The following is an 18,431-nucleotide window of genomic DNA, read 5'->3' as shown; positions in this document are numbered from 1 at the left end:
AGATCTCATTGAGATATTTGGCCCTGAGTTGAATATAAAGTAAGGAGTCAGATATCTAGAGGGGTAAATCTTCCAGAAAGAGCCTCTTGTGGCGCAGAGTGGTAAGAGGCAGAAATGCTGTCTGAAGATGTCTGTCCATGAGGTTGGGAGTTCGATCCCAGCAGCCGGCTCAAGGTTGACTCAGCCTTCCATCCTTCCGAGGTTGGTAAAATGAGTGCCCAGCTTGCTGGGGGGTAAGCGGTAATGACTGGGGAAGGCACTGACAAGGCCACCCTATATTGAGTCTGCCATGAAAACGCTAGAGGGCGTCACCCCAAGGGTCAGACATGACTCGGTGCTTGCACAGGGGATACCTTTACCTTTATATCTTCCAGATATTGTGCACCAGAAATACAAAAACACTGGGGTTTTTTGGTGTACAGCTAAAAATGGCCCGCCAATACCTCTGTGGGCATCTTTTCGAATTGAAGTGATGTAAAAGCTGCTCTGAGATTATGGTTAGTGATCTTAATTAGGTAAGAGGATCTACAGTGGTCATATTTAAACCACTTGAACCATGTTGCTGACTTCAAAATTTGCATTCTGTCTAACTGGGCATCACTTTTGAAGATCCAGTCTCTAAGGTGAGTTATTAGCTGAAGGATTTAGGAGGCCATCAGGGATGGAGTAGCGTGCAAGAAGGCTATTAATAAGGCTATGCCACTCGGGCACTAAGAGAAGGCAGACCGGTTTCTGCCCTCATCAAAACAGCCGGAGTTCCCCTTGGTAGGGCTAGAATTCACCTTATGTATTTTGAACAGATTCTAGCCTAGGTATGATGTTTTCCTTCCATTCCCAGACCTCTACTCCACACAATAGATGGAGGATAACCTTGTGCTTATATAATTTGAGGGCTGAATCAATGAGGAAGTCTCCTTTTGTATAATAAAACTTCAGAATAGTGCCCACTAGGCGTGTTGCAGAGGCCCTAATGGTGTCCTGATTAAGTTTCCAATTCAGGCTCTCACTAAATGTGATACCCAGATATTTGAATGAATTGCACTGGCTAACAGAATTTCCAGATATACTCCAAGATAACATTTGGCCCTTTTTAAAAAGACCATTACTTTTGTCTTATTGTAGTTTATTTTAAGACATTGAAGGATCTGTTGGGAAAGCAGGGAAAGTGTACACTTTCAGATTAAAAGTAAAATCTTACGCCCAAATTTGCATAGATATTTAACATTGAAAGAAATTTAATTTAATACATCTTTTGTTGTTGTAGTCATCCGTTCAGTTGTCTCTCACCCTTGGCGATACTATAGGAAATTTCCTGCCACTTGTCTATGTCAATGACCGCCTCTTTTAGTTGGTTCATGGTCAACCCTGAGTTGGCTTTGATCGTGTCGAGCCAGCAGATCCTTTGGCGACCACATTTCCTTTTGCCGTTGACCATGCTGAGCATTAATGAGTAACGAGTTTGATCGCTTGACGTGTCCAAAGTAAGTGAGCTTAAGCCATAGTATTTTGCCTTCTGATGGCATTTAAAACTGTCTTGTTGGTAACATTAGCTGTCCACGGTATTCGCAGCATTCATCTCCAACGCCATAATTCGAAAGCATCTATTTTCCTCCTGTCTTCTTTCTTTAGGGTCCAGCTTTTGCATCCAAGTTTGTTATGGGGATTACAATGACGTTGACTAGCCAGCGTTTTGTATTAAGGCTGATAGAAAACACCAGACGGTCAACACAGAAAACAGATTGACTATGTGCTCTGCAGCCAAAGATGGAGAAGTTCTAAACAGTCAGTAAAAACAAGACCAGGGGCAGATTGTGATTCAGATCATCAACTTCTTGCTGCAAAATTTAGGCTTAAAATGAAGAAAGTACGGAAAAGCACTAGGCCATGCAGGTATGAACTGGATCATATCCCTGACGAATATACGGTAGAAGTGGCACATAGATTTAAGGGATTAGATCTGATAGACAGAGTGCCTGAAGAACTATGGATGAAGGTTCACAACATTGCACAAGAGATAGCAACTAAAACCATCCCAAAGAAAAAGAAATGCAGGAAAGCAAAATAGCTGTCTGAGGAAGCTTTACAAATAGCTGAGGAGAGAAGGGAAGGCAAGGGAGAAAGAGAAAGATACACCCAATTGAATGCAGAATTCCAGAGAATAGCTAGACAAGATAAGAATGCCTTCTTAAATGAATAGTGCAAACAAATAGAAGAAAACAATAGAATACAGAGGACCAGAGATCTTTTCAAGAAAATTGGAGATATGAAGAGAATGTTTCATGCAAAGATGGGTATGATAAAGGACCAAAATGGTAGGGACCTAACAGAAGCAGGAGAGATTAAGAACAGGTGGCAAAATTATACAGAAGAACTATACAAGAGCGAGCTTAACATCCCTGATAACCATGATGGGGGAGTCACTGACCTGGAGCCAGATATTCTGGAATGTGAAGTCAAAAGGGCCTTAGGAGGTCTAGCAACAATAAAGCTAGTGGTGGTGACAGCATTCCAGTTGAACTATTCAAAATCTTAAAAGTCACTGTAGTAAAGGTGCTACACTCAATATGGCAGCCAATTTGGAAAATCCTGGAATGTGAAGTCAAAAGGGCCTTAGGAAGTCTGAGCAACAATAAAGCTCGTGGTGGTGACAGCAATGCCAAAGAATGTTCAAACTACCTCACTATTGCACTCATTTCTCATGCTAGCAATGTATGCTCAAAATCCTACAAGATAGGGTCCATTAATATGTGGACCAAGAACTTCCAGAAGTACAGGCAGTATTTTGAAGAGGCAGAGGAACCAGAGACCAAATTGCCAACATATGCTGGATCATGGAGAAAGCCAGGGATTTCCAGAGAAACATCTACTTCTCTTTCATTTACTATGCTAAAGCCTTTGATTGTGTGGAGCACAACAAACTGTGGCAAGTTCTTAAAGAGATGGGAATACCAGAGCATCTTATCTGTCTATTGAGAAACCTATATACAGGTTATGGAGAAACAGTGAGAACCAGGCATGGAATCACTGATTGGTTCAAAATTGAGAAAGGACTATGGCAACGCTGTATACAGTCGCCCTGCCTATCTAACTTGTATGCAGAGCACATCATGGAAATGACACGGTTAGAGGAGTCACAAATTGGAATCAGATATGCAGATGATACCACTCTAATGGCAGAGGTGGCTAGATGGAGTCACTGAAAGAGTTGGTGTGAACTTAAATGGACTCCGGGGAGTCGAGGACAGGAAGGCCTGGAGGATCATTGTCCATGGGGTTGCAAAGGGTCAAAAATGACTTCACAACTAACAACAACAAGTCATTTTATGGCCTTGTGACACACAATACCTTGTTTTCCAGCTTGTTTATGCTAACAAAACTGAGAGGGAATAAAATCTCCTGGATATGATTCTTATTGTGATCTCTTGTTAATGACAGAAAAAGGGCCAGTACCTATAGCTACCACGAGAGTACCCAGACATTGGCTTTTGTTTTATAGTGCTGAGTCTTGATGCCAGCTGGGAAAAGTTCTTAGAGCTTTGGGTATATGTGTGTGTGTTGAAAAATCACTTTAAAAGGCAAAATGGCCTCAAAGACATGCTCTCTACCCACCATATCTTATTTCCCCACCCTTTGTGGAGGTTAACCACAAAGTGTCAGAGAAAGATACAGGTCCTCTGTTCCTTTGGTGTCTTCTGCTATTGACGTAAGCCACCCGTCCCATCCTTTGTACATCATTTCACCAAGGTTGAAGTATGAGGCTTTCCCACATGTACATCTTATTTCAGCCATGAGATTTACACCATAGACAGGACACACAGTTTTATTGAATTTTGGGGAAATTTTCCTTTTTTTGAGGGACAGGAATGAGCATAATAGTAAAATGATTGACTAGCCCATTCTTATTTTGTCTAAAATCGAGTAATGAAAGACTCTTCCTGTCATTTCACTACAAGCCTCTAGACTCTGCTGCACATTTAAGTTCTATAAGAAATAGCCTGCTTCACTAGATGCATGCAATGCGTACCCACCTAACATCTTGGGTCATCATCATTATTATTATTATTATTATTATTATTATTATTATTATTATTATTATTATTATTATTTCGATTTATTTCCCGCCACTCCCAAATGGCTCGCGGCGGGTTACAATGTCTTAAAAACCCCATTAAAACTCCCATTAAAAGACTTTAAAATGTCACAACATGGCAGCACAATAATAAGATCCCCTTCCTACCCCCATTCCTAAAAAAGGGGGGGTGGAAGAGAAGGAGGTCAACGATGTTCAAGAAGCCCGGGGGAGAGCAGTCGATGTACCCCGGCAGCTCCAGCCTCAACCATAGACCTGGCGGAAGAGCTCCGTCTTGCAGGCCCTGCAGAACGTTAAAGGGTCCCGCAGGGCCCGCAGCTCACCTGGGAGCTCATTCCACCAGGTGGGGGCCAGGACCGAAAAGGCCCTGGCCCTGGTCGAGGCTAGGCGTGCTTCCCTAGGGCCGGGAACGACCAGAAGATTCTCACTCGCAGAGCGCAGAGCCCTGCAGGGGGCATAGGGCACTAGGCGGTCCCTCAGGTATGTGGGTCCCAGCCCGCGTAAAGCCTTAAAGGTTAGAACCAGAACCTTGAACCGGATCCGGACAGCAATTGGTAACCAGTGCAGCTGCCTCAGCACAGGAAGGATGTGGGCCCTCCAAGGTGTGCCGGTGAGGACGCTAGCGGCTGCATTTTGTACCAGCTGGAGTTTCCGGATCAGAGACAGGGATAGGCCCGCGTAGAGCGAGTTACAGAAATCTAATCTGGAGGTGACCGTTGCATGGATCACAGTGGCCAGGAGTTCGGGGGACAGGTAGGGCGCTAGTAGCCGGGCTTGGCGAAGATGGAAAAATGCCTGGCCGGCTACTTTCCTGACCTGCGCCTCCATAGTCAGGGAGGCATCAATGGTCACACCCAAGTTTCTGGCCTGGGACGCGATGGTAAGATGCGCCCCTGCCAGGGTGGGTAAATGCGCTTCCTGTTCCCGCCCCCTACTTCCCAGCCACAGGACCTCCATCTTGGAGGGGTTGAGTTTCAGGCGACTCTGCTCAAACCATTCTGTCACTGCTTCCAAACATCTGGCGAATGGTTCCGGGGGGGAGACTGGGTGGCCGTCCATGAGGAGATAGAGCTGGGTGTCATCAGCGTACTGATGGCAGCCCAACCCAAAACTCCGTACCAGCTGGGCCAGAGGGCGCATGAAGATGTTAAATAGTGTGGGGGAGAGAACCGCGCCCTGTGGGACCCCACAAGGGAGTCCATAAGGGCGCGAAAGCTCATCCCCCACTGCAACCCTCTGGGTCCGGTTCTGGAGGAAGGAGCGTATCCAGCGCAAGGCTGTAGGGCAATAATACTAATATGGACATGAAAGCCATTAGCTTTATTTTTCTAGGTAAACCCACAAATCTTTTCAACCTTGTTTTCTTCTGGTTTTGTCTATCCACTGTTTATATTCCCTTCCCTGGTGTTTCTACTCACCTGTAGAGAAGAGGGCCCAAAGCAGGCATGTGCTCAAGAGTGTCTTCATAGTGCCAGGGAGGACTTGTATCAGAGATGAAGTGAAAAAGGTAGATGATGGCCAGGTATTTATAAGCCAAGAGCCTCATGGCAACAGATGGGAATAGCTGGATTGGTGAGGTGCTGAAAATGATGAGAACTGAGGCTGTTCCCAGATGTCCCATAATATCACGGTGTAATAGGACATGTGGGACAATAAGTCTACAAACATTTAAAGACATCAATTTGTACCTCACATAATTGCTTCTTCCCAGCATCAGGGTCATTTGATACTGATATCTGTTTGTAAAACATCTTACAGGCCAAAGAAGTCACAAATGTATAGAAGAGTGGAGGGGAATTAGGAACATCTGATCCACATCTGTGTCACTGTGTCTGGTTCTCTCTTCTTTGCAGGTACCTTAATCCTTGCCTTGATATATTTGTGTCATCACAAGGCAAAAGGCAGGAGTCAAAAGCAAATTGGTCCTGGCCTTTATTCTTTGGTTTTCAGCCTTTGATTCTGTGTTTCCACAGGATATGTTGAAAGGCAGCCTCCCAGGGCTGATGCGTGTGAGGATGTCCCCTACTCTAAAACCCACCCCATTGGCCAGGATAGGTTGGTTTGAGCAAGGACTGCAGAGGAGATGGTGGTGGTGGTGGGAGACTGCCTGATGAGAGGAATGGAGGCAGAAATTGGTAGACCTGGTAATATGTTCCAAGAGGTGTGTTGTCTCACTGGAGCAAACATTCATGATGTTGCTGTCATTCCCGGGGTGGCTGGACACACTGGATTTCGAATGTGAGCCATGGTGTCACCTTTTAATTGCTATTTCCATTCAAAGGATAAATTGGAAGACTTCTTTGGCTCGATGTGAATGTTTGGATCCTATCCCACCATGGATGCAAACAAAGACAGGGTCCCTAATGCTGGGATAACAGATGATCATTTGAGACAGAATCTGCTGGAAGAAAGATCTCAGACTCAGAGACAGAAGGTTCAAATGTCTGCTGGAACTGCAGGGGACCTCCTTCAGTTTATCTGAAGCCTGGGTAGCAATCTTCAAACACTCTAGCCTTCGCCTGTGGGAGCGTCCTGCAAACAGAGAATTCTAAAATTCTCTCTCTCTCTCTCTCTCTCTCTCTCTTTGTGCACAAATGACCTGTCTTAATGGAATCACAGAGTTGGAAGGGACCATCCCCCTGCAGAATGTAGGAAAGTCACACCTCTCGGCCCACCACAGTGACCCCAGTTCCATGCCCAGATGATGCCCTTCTGCCCACCCACTCACTATCTGCCGAAGTTCACAAAAGCAGCATTTCTGTCGTCTGGCTATCTGGAGTCTGCTTAAAAACCTCCAAAGAAGGAGAACTTTTGCTCTCTTCTGAGGAATCTTATTCTGTTGAGGAACTGTTCTGTCAGGAACTTCTTCTGGATGTTTAGCCAAAAATCCTTTTGAATTCATTTCAAACCATTGGTTCTGGCTGAATCCACCTGGGCACCAGAAAACACCTCTGCTCCATCCTCTATGTGGCAGCCCTTCAAGTACTTGGAGATGAATACCATATCACCACTTAGTCATCTCCTCTCCATTTTAAACAGACCAAGCTCCCTCAACCATTCCTCATATGTCTTGGTCTCCCAGACCAAAATTGAATAAATAGTTTAAGTGAGGTCTAACCAGCGCAGAGTTAAGCTGTAACATCTACTGTACTTCTGATATAGCCTGAAATCCCATTTGCCTTTTTAGCCACCAAGTCATACTGCTGACTCATGTTCAGTGTATGGTCTACCAGCAGTGGTCCCCAACCTTTTTATCACTGGGGACCACTCACCGGGGACCACTCAACGCCTTTTACTGAGGCCTGGTGGGGGGGTAGTTTACTCCTCTACTCTCAACCACTGCCCTAATGCTCTCTGATCGCTATGGTAATGTTTAAACATCCCTTCAAAATAAGATACAGACACACCACAACAATGAGCATAAGGAACATTTTATTTTCATGGAAATTTTAACTCATGACAATGACAAATCAATGGGAACCTTGAGCTTGTTTCTCTGCAACGAGATAGTCCCATCTGGGAGTGATGGGAGACAATGGCACCTGAAGTGTGTTGTAAAGGGCCGGGGGGTATGAAGTAAAGGGCCGGGGGGGGGGAGAAGGCGTCCTTCGGGGCCCACCTCCAATTAGTTGAAGGACTACATGTGGTCCGCGGTCCACAGGTTGGGGATCGCTAGTCTACCAGGACACATAGATCCTTTCTGCATAAACTACTGTCAAGGTGAGTCTCCCCAATCCTATAATGCTTTTTGATTTTTCCTGTCTAAACGCTGAGCTTTACATTTGTAACTATAGAAATTCATTTTATCTTAGTTTTCCAGCCTGTCAAGATTATCTTATATCCTGATTCTATCTTATGCTGTGTTTGCTACCCCTCCCAGTTTGATAATCTTCAAATTTAATAAGCATTCCCTCTATTCCTTCATCCAAATAATTTAAAAATATGTTGAACAACACGGGGGGCAGGACAGATGCCTGAGATCCTCTTCACTAAGAGGATGATGAACCATTCACAAGCAAACTTTGGGTGTTATCTGTCAACCCGTTATTGATGCACCTAACAGTAATAGGATCCATACCACACTTTACTAACTTGCCAACAAGAATATCATGTGGAACCATACCAAAAGGTTTACTGAAATTGAGGGAAACTATATCCACATCAATCCCCTAATCCAGCAAGGCAATAACTTTCTCAAAATAAGAAAAATGATAAGGTTAGTCTTTTATGACTTGTTCTTATGAAAGCCATGCTGACTCTTAGAAATTAAAGACATGTGCTCCAGCTGCTCAAGGATCAACTGTTTGATGATTTTATCTACAAATTTTCCAGCTAGAGATGTCAACCTGTTGGGTTGGTAGGTACCCAGATCCCCTGACTATTTCCACAAGGAGGGGTAAGATGCACATGGCCTCCTGCTTGCAAACATGGGATGGTAAACCTCACATTTGCTTTCCTCCATATGGGATTCCCCTCTGGTGTTTCCTCTCTGCTCGGTCACAACTTTTTGCCTCCCGAAAAGGCTGCAAGTGAAAAACTAACCAGTAAGCAATATGGATTATATAATTACAGACCATCAGTGCAGAATTTTCCTATGTGTCATCCCCTTCTATTTATAAGATGGCAATGTTATTAGAATCTGCATGGCAATTTATTATTTTGGCTGATTTCTGGAAAGTCCTGAGATTGATGTAATTCTCAATGGGTTTCTTAAATAAATGTAATACATTAAAAGGTTAAGGAATGAATACCTGTTTAAAGGATCCCCTAGTTAAGATGCTAACAGGAATTTTAGTAGATAATACAGCTTGGTGTAATAGTTGAGAGCAATGGCTTCTAATCTGGTTACCAGGTTTGATTCCCTGATCTGTCTCTGGACCAATGTTTTATCTGGCCTGGTACTACTTCCATGGGCACCCCGGTTCTCTTTGTGAAAAAAAAAGGATGGAATCTTCCAGCTATGCATGGACTAAAGGGCCATAAATGGAATTTAAAAATCGAATGCCTACCCATCCCCCTAATCAAGGACTTGTTGGGGCAGTTGGGACGAGAAAGGTATTTATTAAGCTCAACCTGAGGGAGGCATAATTTCATGTGAGGATAGTCCTCTGTGATGAATGAGAAACTGTGTTTAACACACCCATGTTGCAGTTTGAGTACCTTGTCATGCTGAGGTCTTACATGACCTACTCTACAGGGGTATTGTTGTTTAGCTTGATAATATTCCTATGTACAACCAGACGTTGGAAGACCATGAACCCTTGGTGCATGAGGTTCTCCAGTTTCTCCCTGACAACAAACTGTATGCCAAGCTCTCCAAATGCCAGGGAGAATTTTAATATCTGGGATATAGGTCTCCTTGGAGGCCATCCAAATAGACCAGATAAGATCCGAGACATCCTCGATTTAGACATGTCCTGAACACACTGACAACTGCAGTCCTTCTTTGGCTTTGCCAGTTTTTGACAAGACTTCCTGACCCAAATCACCCTGGTTACTGTACCTCTCACCAACTTGCTAAAAAGTTGTGCTTGTGTGCCTCCAATCCCGTAAATTCTCCAAAGCAGAATGTAACTGTGAGGTGTGGGGAAAAGAGGCAGCTTCTGGAAAAATGCCCTGACTTCAAGGCACCATTTCCTGGATGTGGTGGGTGTATCTTTTCAGGTCTGGACAGATCACAATAAATCTTATGCAAGTTACTAAAGCTGAATGCCAAACAAATCAGATTGGCTGAGTTCTTCCTCTTTGACTTTATGTTAAGTCATATTCTGGGACATTCAAAATTCCTTGCAGATGCCTTCTCCTGTTTGCCTGAGCAGGGTATCATATGGGAGGTATTAGTGGGTATAGTGTCTTCCTCTTACCAGCTTGGAATATTGGTCCAAACCTGTAGCAAAGTGAAGGCAGGTCCACCATCACTGCCTCAGAGCTTGTGGGTTGTTTGCTCGGATGCATTCAGGGAAGTGCTTAGTAAGGACCCCAACTTCCTGAAACTGAAGAGTTCCCTCATGAAATTGAATGGTCTGTTTTACAGGGGCAACAAGGTATATGTTCCAGAGACACTTAGGGTTATCATTCTGGAGGTGTGCCATGACAAAGCATCTAGTCAACTCAGCTTCATGAAAACCTATTGTTAAGTCCACTGGCAATTCTGGTGGCCACATCCTCATGGGGATGTGGAGGCCTATGTCAGAGGCTTCCTGGTCTATGTCTCTACCAAGTGTGGGGTGGGAAATCTGCTGGGTCTCCTGAAGCCCTTACAGCAGGGGTTCTCAACCCAGATTTCATGAAAACTTTGGTATCCTGATGGCCCTGGAGGGGTTTCCTGAATGGTGGGAGTTAATTAATTTTAATATATTTTTCAAATTTATTAAACATTTATCAGGTGATATGACCAGTTATGGATTTGTTAACCTATCCACCCCTCAATATTGCCAATGATGGGCCTGATGGGCCTGCAGGGGGTGGGAAGGGGAGGGGCCCCAACTGGGCAAGTACCTAGCTATGCTTCAGAACCATATTCAACATTATAGCCGTTCCATGGTCAGACCACTATGCCCTACAGGCCCGGCTCAAGTCCCCACCCCTCCCCCAGTTGGGCAGCAGACGTATTTTAGTCTGCCTGCAGAGGCTAATGGATCCTATTGGATTCCGGAATGCTCTGTGGGACCCGTTGACTCCTGGCAACTCGTTGGATGCCATAGTGGAGGACTGGCAGTCCGCCTGGCAGATGCCATCGACAAGATTGCCCCTAGACATCCTTTCTGTCCTCGACTCAAACAGTCGCCATGGTATACCGGGGCGCTCTGGGCGAAGAAGAGGGAATTGAGACGTCTTGAGCGAGTGTGGCGGAAAACTCTTGACAAGGCCACAAGAACACCTTATTGCATGCTTATGAGGGCGTATGAGATGGCAGTGAAAGCGGCAAAACGTGATTATTTTGCCGTGGAAATTGCGTCTGCAAGCTCTCGCCCAGTCCAATTGTTTAGGGTAGTTCGATCCTTGACTGCCCTGGAGCATGGGTGCCAGAATATTAGGAGATTGGATCTTGGCTGTGAGCATTAGCGAGCTTTTTGGTGGATAAAGTCTTGTCACTCCGCCATGACTTTCCTGCCACACTTGATACAATAAATGCACCTAACAGTAATAGGATCCATACCACACTTTACTAACTTGTCAACAAGAATGTCACGTGGAACCATACCAAAAGGTTTACTGAAATTGAGGGAAACTATATCCACATCAATCCCCTAATCCAGCAAGGCAATAACTTTCTCAAAATAAGAAAAATGATAAAGTTAGTCTGTTTTGACTTGTTCTTATGAAAGCCATGCTGACTCTTAGATATTACAGACATGTGCTCCAGCTGCACAAGGATCAACTGTTTGATGATATTATCTAAAAGTTTTCCAGCTAGAGATGTCAAACTGTTGGGTTGGTAGGTACCCAGATCCCCTGACTATTTCCACAAAAAGGGGTAAAATGCACATGGCCACCTGCTTGCAAACATGGGTCAGTTTTTTGCCTCCTGAAAAGTTTGCAAGGGAAAAACTAAGCAGTAGGTAATATGGATTATATAATTACAGACCATCAGTGGAGAATTTTCCTATGTGCCACCCCCTTCTATTTATAAGAAGGCTGTGTTAGTAGAATCTGCATGACATTTCTGATTTCTGGAAAGTCCTGAGATTGATGCAATTCTCAATGGGTTTCTTAAATAAATGTAATACATTAAGAGGGTAAGGAATCGATACCTGTTTAAAGGATCCCCTAGTTAAGATGCTAACAGGAATTTTAGTAGATAATACAGCTTGGTGTAATAGTTGAGAGCAATGGCTTCTATGACCAAGCTAAAGAGGTTATCAAACAGCGAGTAGTGGATATAGAACGCCAACATGATCTAGCGAATACCACTGCCTTCATTGTTAGTGAAGGCTACAGGTATGTCACAGCTCCCTTGGCTTATTTAAAGAATCTTGAGGTGCCTAGCCACCGGAGGGCCTTCACTTTAGCTCGTTGCAATGCCCTTCCCTCAGCTGTCCTTGAAGGGAGATACAAGAAAATCCCCTATGGTGAAAGGAAGTGCCCCTGTGGCTCTGGTCAGATAGAAACATTGGAACATATCCTTTTGTATTGTCAGTTTTATGATGACATACGTTCCATATTTATCACACCATGGCTACATAGAGTCCCAGGGTGCTCAGGACAATTTTATATCCCCCTGCTGCTCACAGACACAAATTGTTCCATCACATATAGTGTCGCCAGGTTTTGTGCTGCAGCCATGAAAAGGCGGTGGAAGTTGACTAAAACTTAACAGACCCTGAGAGCATTTAGAACAATTTCCTATATTTCCATTTAATTCTAATTTATATTTTAGCAGACTCATAGTCTAAGTGTTTAACATAATGCTATTTTAGGAGTAAAACTGTGTTTTAGCCATATTATTTATGTAACTGTGAAATTGTTTTGATTTTGCTGGTCTATGACCGTAATAAAGAATACTACTACAGCTTGGTGTAATAGTTGAGAGCAATGGCTTCTAATCTGGTTACCAGGATTGATTCTCTGATCTGTCTCTGGTCCAAGGTTTTATCTGTCCTGGTCCTGCTTCCATGAGCACCCCAGTTCTCTTTGTGAAAAAGAAGGATGGGAACTTCCAGCTATGCATGCACTACAGGACCATTGATGGCATTAAAAATCTAATGCCTACCCATCCCCCTAATCAAGGACTTGTTGGGGCAGTTGGGAGGGGAAAGGTATTTATTAAGCTCAACCTGAGGGAGGCATAATTTCATGTGAGGATAGTCCTCTGTGATGAATGAGAAACTGTGTTTAACACACCCATGTTGCAGTTTGAGTACCTTGTCATGCTGAGGTCTTACATGACCTACTCTACAGGGGTATTGTTGTTTAGCTTGATAATGTTCCTATGTGCAACCAGACGTTGGAAGACCATGAACCCTTGGTGCATGAGGTTCTCCAGTTTCTCCCTGACAACAAACTGTATGCCAAGCTCTCCAAATGCAAGTTCCATAGGGAGAGTTTTAATATCTGGGATATAGGTCTCCCTGGAGGCCATCCAAATAGACCAGATAAGATCTGAGACATCCTCGATTTGGACATGTCCTGAACACACTGACGACTGCAGTCCTTCTTTGGCTTTGCCAGTTTTTGACAAGACTTGCTGACCCACATCTCCCTGGTTGCTATACCTCTCACCAACTTCCTAAAAACGCATGGAAATGGGGAGGGGGTGACTAAGACAGGTATCCTCCTAGATTGGATGGAGGTGTGCCAGTTGTCTTTTGAGAAACTCAAGAAGCTGTTCACCATAGAATTTGTGTTTACCTGGCCAGACCCTAGCCACCAATCTATTGTGCAAATAGATGATATTGATAGGCATATGGGTGGAGTTCTGTTTTACTAAGGGGAGCGTGATTGGTTATGCCTGTGTGCTTACATCTCCCGTAAATTCACCAAAGCAGAATGGAACTGGGTGGTGTGGGGAAAAGAGGCAGCTTTTGGAAAAATGCCCTGACTTCAAGGCACCATTTCCTGGATGTGGCGGGTGTATCTTTTCAGGTCTGGACAGATCACAAGAAATCTTATGCAAGTTACTAAAGCTGAATGCCAAACAAATCAGATTGGCTGAGTTCTTCCTCTTTGACTTTATGTTAAGTCATATACTGGGACATTCAAAATTCCTTGCAGATGCCTTCTCCTGTTTGCCTGAGCAGGGTATCAAATGGGAGGTATTAGTGGACATAGTGTCTTCCTCTTACCAGCTTGGAATATTGGTCCAAACCTGTAGCAAAGTGAAGGCAGGTCCACCATCACTGCCTCAGAGCTTGTGGGTTGTTTGCTCGGATGCATTCAGGGAAGTGCTTAGTAAGGACCCCGACTTCCTGAAACCGAAGAGTTCCCTCATGAAATTGAATGGTCTGTTTTACAGTGGCAACAAGGTATATACTCCAGAGAAACATAGGGTTATCATTCTGGAGGTGTGCCATGACAACAAAGCATTTAGTCAGCTCAGCTACCCGGATTCCCCCCCCCCTGTCCTGGCCACGGGGTGGAGACAGTGTTGGTCGCCCTGACAGATGATCTCCGTCGCCAGCTGGATCAAAGCGGTTCTGCTTTGTTAGTTCTATTAGATCTGTCGGCCACTTTTGATGTGGTCGACCATGAGCTACTAGCATGCCGCCTCGCCGGGATGGGGATAAGAGGTACAGCATTATGCTGGATACGCTCCTTCCTCCTAAACCGAATCCAGAGGATGGCCTTGGGGGATGAGTTAACAAGTCTATTTGGGTTCCCTTGTGGAGTTCCACTGGGCTCGGTGCTCCCCCTCACACCAGCTTGGTGTAGTGGTTAGGAGTGCGGACTTCTAATCTGGCATGCCAGGTTCGATTCTTTACTCCCCCACAGCAACCAGCTGGGTGACCTTGGGCTCGCCACGGCACTGATAAAACTGCTCTGACCGGGCAGTGATATCAGGGCTCTCTCCGCCTCACCCACCCCACAGGGTGTCTGTTGTGGGGGGAGGAATGGGAAGGCAATTGTAAGCCGCTTTGAGCCTCGTTCGGGTAGGGAAAAGCGGCATATAAGAACCAATTCTTCTTCTTCTTCTTTAACATCTGTATGCTCCCTCTGGCCCAGCTGGTCAGGAGTTACAGGTTGGGTTGCCATCAGTATGCTGATGACACCCAGCTGTATCTCCTGATGGATGGCTGCCCGGATTCCCCCCCGGATCCATTTGCCAGATGTTTGGAAGCCATAGCTGGATGGCTCAAGCAGAGTCGCCTGAAACTCAACCCTGCCAAGACAGAGGTCCTGTGGTTTGGGGGAAAGGGAGCAGCTCAGGAAGTGCGACTACCCACCTTGGCCGGGACGCAACTGACCATCGCGTCCCAAGCCAGAAATTTGGGTGTGACCTTGGATGCCTCATTAACACTGGAGGCCCAGGTCACGAAGGTAGTGGCCCAGGCTTTTTTCTATCTTCGCCAGGCTCGGCTACTAGCACCCTACCTGTCTCCTGACAACCTGGCCACAGTGATCCATGCGACAGTCACCTCCAGAATAGATTTCTGTAACTCGCTCTACGTGGGCCTACCCTAGTGCCTGATCCAGAAATTACAGCTGGTGCAAAATACAACTGCTAGGGTCCTCACAGGAACATCTTGGAGAACCCACATCCAGCCTATGCTGAGGCAGCTGCATTGGCTACCGATTGCTTGCCGGATCAGATTCAGGGTTTTGGTTTTAAGCTTTAAGGCCCTCCGTGGTCTGGGACCCACATACTTGAGGGACCGCCTGGCGCCCTCTGTCCCCTCGCAGGGCGTTACACGGGGACAAATTTGTTGGTAAATCCCAGCCCCCGGGAGGCACGCCTGGCCTCGCCCAGGGCCAGGGCCTTCTTGGTCCTGGCCCCTACCTGGTGAAATGAGCTCCCAGAAGAACTGTGGGCCCTGCGGGATTTACCAGTTTTCCGCAGGGCCTGCAAAACGGAGCTCTATGGTCTATGGTTGAGACCATTGCCTCCTTGTAAGATCGGGCCCCCCTTCCCCCCTTCCCCTCCAAGGGCTATATATGCAGAGCTCCCTGGTCCCCTCCTTGGGAATGCCACCACTGTCGGGTTGGTTGGGTTGGACGGTGTATTTTTTTTGTAGGATGTTTTTATGTATTAGGGGTTTTGTGGGTTTTGTTACTCGCCACGAGCCTTAGGGGAGTGGTAGCCTATAAATTGAAGTAAGAAAGAAAGAAAGAAAGAAAGAAAGAAAGAAAGAAAGAAAGAAAGAAAGAAAGAAAGAAAGAAAGAAAGAAAGAAAGAAAGAAAGAAAGAAAGAAAGAAAGAAAGAAAGAAAGAAAGAAAGAAAGAAAGAAATATTTGAGGGTTTCAGGGGTTTTTCAGGGGTAAAAAGTTTGAGAAAGGCTACTCAGTGGACTTATCACTGATTGACCTCCTGGTAATGCAAATATGGTAATTTGGGTGGTAGTGGATCTATTTCTCAAGCAAGCCACATTGTGCCTTGTGCCTCCCTTCCCACCCTGCAATGTTTAGCAGAACTGCTTGTGCAGTACATTCTTGATCTCCACTTTTGACAAGACCAAATTGTGTCTGATTATGGGGCCCAGTTTACCACTGAGTTCTGGCATGCCCTTCTGAAACTGGCTCTGGCTTAGTTCTATCTACTACTTTGCCACTAATGCTTACCGAAATGACTCAATCAAATCTTTTAACAGTACCTCCATTGCTTCATTAACTATCAACAGAATGACTGGATCTCAGTGTTGCTCCTGGCAGATTATACTTATAATAACACTCCTCATATGAATACTGGTTTATCACATTTCGAAGTGGTCTATGGGTATGCCCCATACCTATTTCTTGCCTTGGCACCTTCAACTGCAACTTCCATCACAGTTCCCTCGGGGTGGATGAGTGGGCTGCTAGGGTGCAGGTTTCCTGGGTAGGTGTTTTGGAGGCACTAGATGTATCCTAGGAAACATACAAAAAATGGGTGGATCAAAAGCAGCCCCCGAATCCAACCTTTAAGGATGGGGATATGGTGCTTATCTCTACCAAACACTTGAAAAATATGCTGCCCCAATAAGAAATTAAACTATCATTACGTTGGGCCCTTCAAGAGTCTGATAATGGTAAATGACATAGCGGCTTGGGTGGAGCTGCTGCTGTCATTCCACAGAGTCCACTCAGTGTTTCCCATCAACCTGCTGAAGATGGCTCTGGCCCTCAATAAATAGCATCTTGATTCTCCACCTCCTCCTCCAGACATGGTTGGAGAGGACAGACAGTATGAACTCTCCAGTCTCCTGAATTTGGGGAAATTGCAACATTTGGTTTCTTGGAAGGGTTTCCCTAATTCTGGTAAGTGGGTGGATGCAGTGGATGTCTCCAACCTGTCAGGATGACAGACTTGAAAACAAACAACTTCTTAATAAAGAAAGAGTTTATTTCAGCAGATCTATCCAGGACGAAAACAAAGCCAAATCTGGCATGCCAATGCAAAAATGCAGTTCTTATAACCCCTACTTTGAAGAAGAAGAAGTGTTGGTTTTTATATGCCACTTTTCTCTACCCAAAGGAGGCTCAAAGCGTCTTACAGTCACCTTCCCTTTCCTCTTCCCATAAGAGAAACCTTGTGAGGTGGGTGAGGCTGAGAGAGCCCTGATATCACTCCTCGGACTGAACAGTTTTATGATCGCAGTGGTGAGCCCAAGGTCACCCAGCTGGAGGAGTGCAGAATCGACCCCGGTAATCAGTGGGTGGATTCAGTGGTTGTCTGCAGATATATTATTTCAGCAGATATATCCAGGATGAAAACAAAGCTGAATCTGGCGCATCTATGCAAAAATGCAGTTCTTATCCCCCCTCAACTTTCCCGCTCAAACGATGTTCACACACATAGAGACAAAATAGGCAGTCAAGTCCAGGTGCCACCTGGGAACACATCCAACAAATGATAACATGCCTATCATTGGCCTTGGAGCGCTCATTGTTACTACTTCTACTATAACAACAGTTGTTACATTAATAAATGGGTAGCAGACAGGTCAGTGTCAGGATCAGTCCCTGCTCTCTGCCATGCTTGAGTTTCAGTGAACATAAGAGACTCCATCTTGGAGTGCTGTGCCTTTGCAGAACATTCCCATGTAACCAGAATGCTTATGTCTGTAGTTTTCCTTTGATTCTCCCCCTCCTTTGATCCTTGCATTTTCACACTGCATAATCTCCCTGCTGTGATACAATATTGCCTAGTTCCTGTAAACATCTTATCGGCTAGCCCGAGGCTCCGGCCTGACCAAGGCCGTGCTAACCTTAACACCTTGGCAGGAAGCCTGGGATGGCACCTAGGTGAGGGGATCCCCCCTCCCCTGGGAATGCTTGGGTTTAGGCGGGAGAAATGTATTGATAACTGTTTGCTGTTCTGGTATCGAACAGTCTTGACTTCGAATGTTATAGTGACCAGATCTACTCCCAATTAAAGCTTTCTTTCCATAGAAGTTTGTTTGTGAGTTTTGTCTGCACTTGACAGTCAGGGCTAAAATGCAGACAGCCAGATAGATACACAGAGCCTAAGCATAGTCAATCATGGCAGTAATCTGTGGATTCTGACACAACCTGAAGTTGGTCTGCAATTTTCATGAGGCTTATCCAGACAAGCCATATTCCCAATCACTTTGAGGTGGGGAAGGGGCTCAAGGGAGGAGGGTCCTCTTGGGTGGTGTCATTTCCCCATGTCAGTCTTTAGTATTTGTCCAGGACTTGGAGATGGATTCCTCCATTCCACCCCTCCCCTTCATTCCTTCATTCCTT

The sequence above is a fragment of the Paroedura picta genome, chromosome 5 (genome assembly GCF_049243985.1).
Source record: "Paroedura picta isolate Pp20150507F chromosome 5, Ppicta_v3.0, whole genome shotgun sequence".
Lineage (NCBI taxonomy): Eukaryota > Metazoa > Chordata > Lepidosauria > Squamata > Gekkonidae > Paroedura > Paroedura picta.
The sequence above is the reverse complement of the archived record's forward strand: the minus strand, read 5'-3'. Positions refer to the sequence as shown.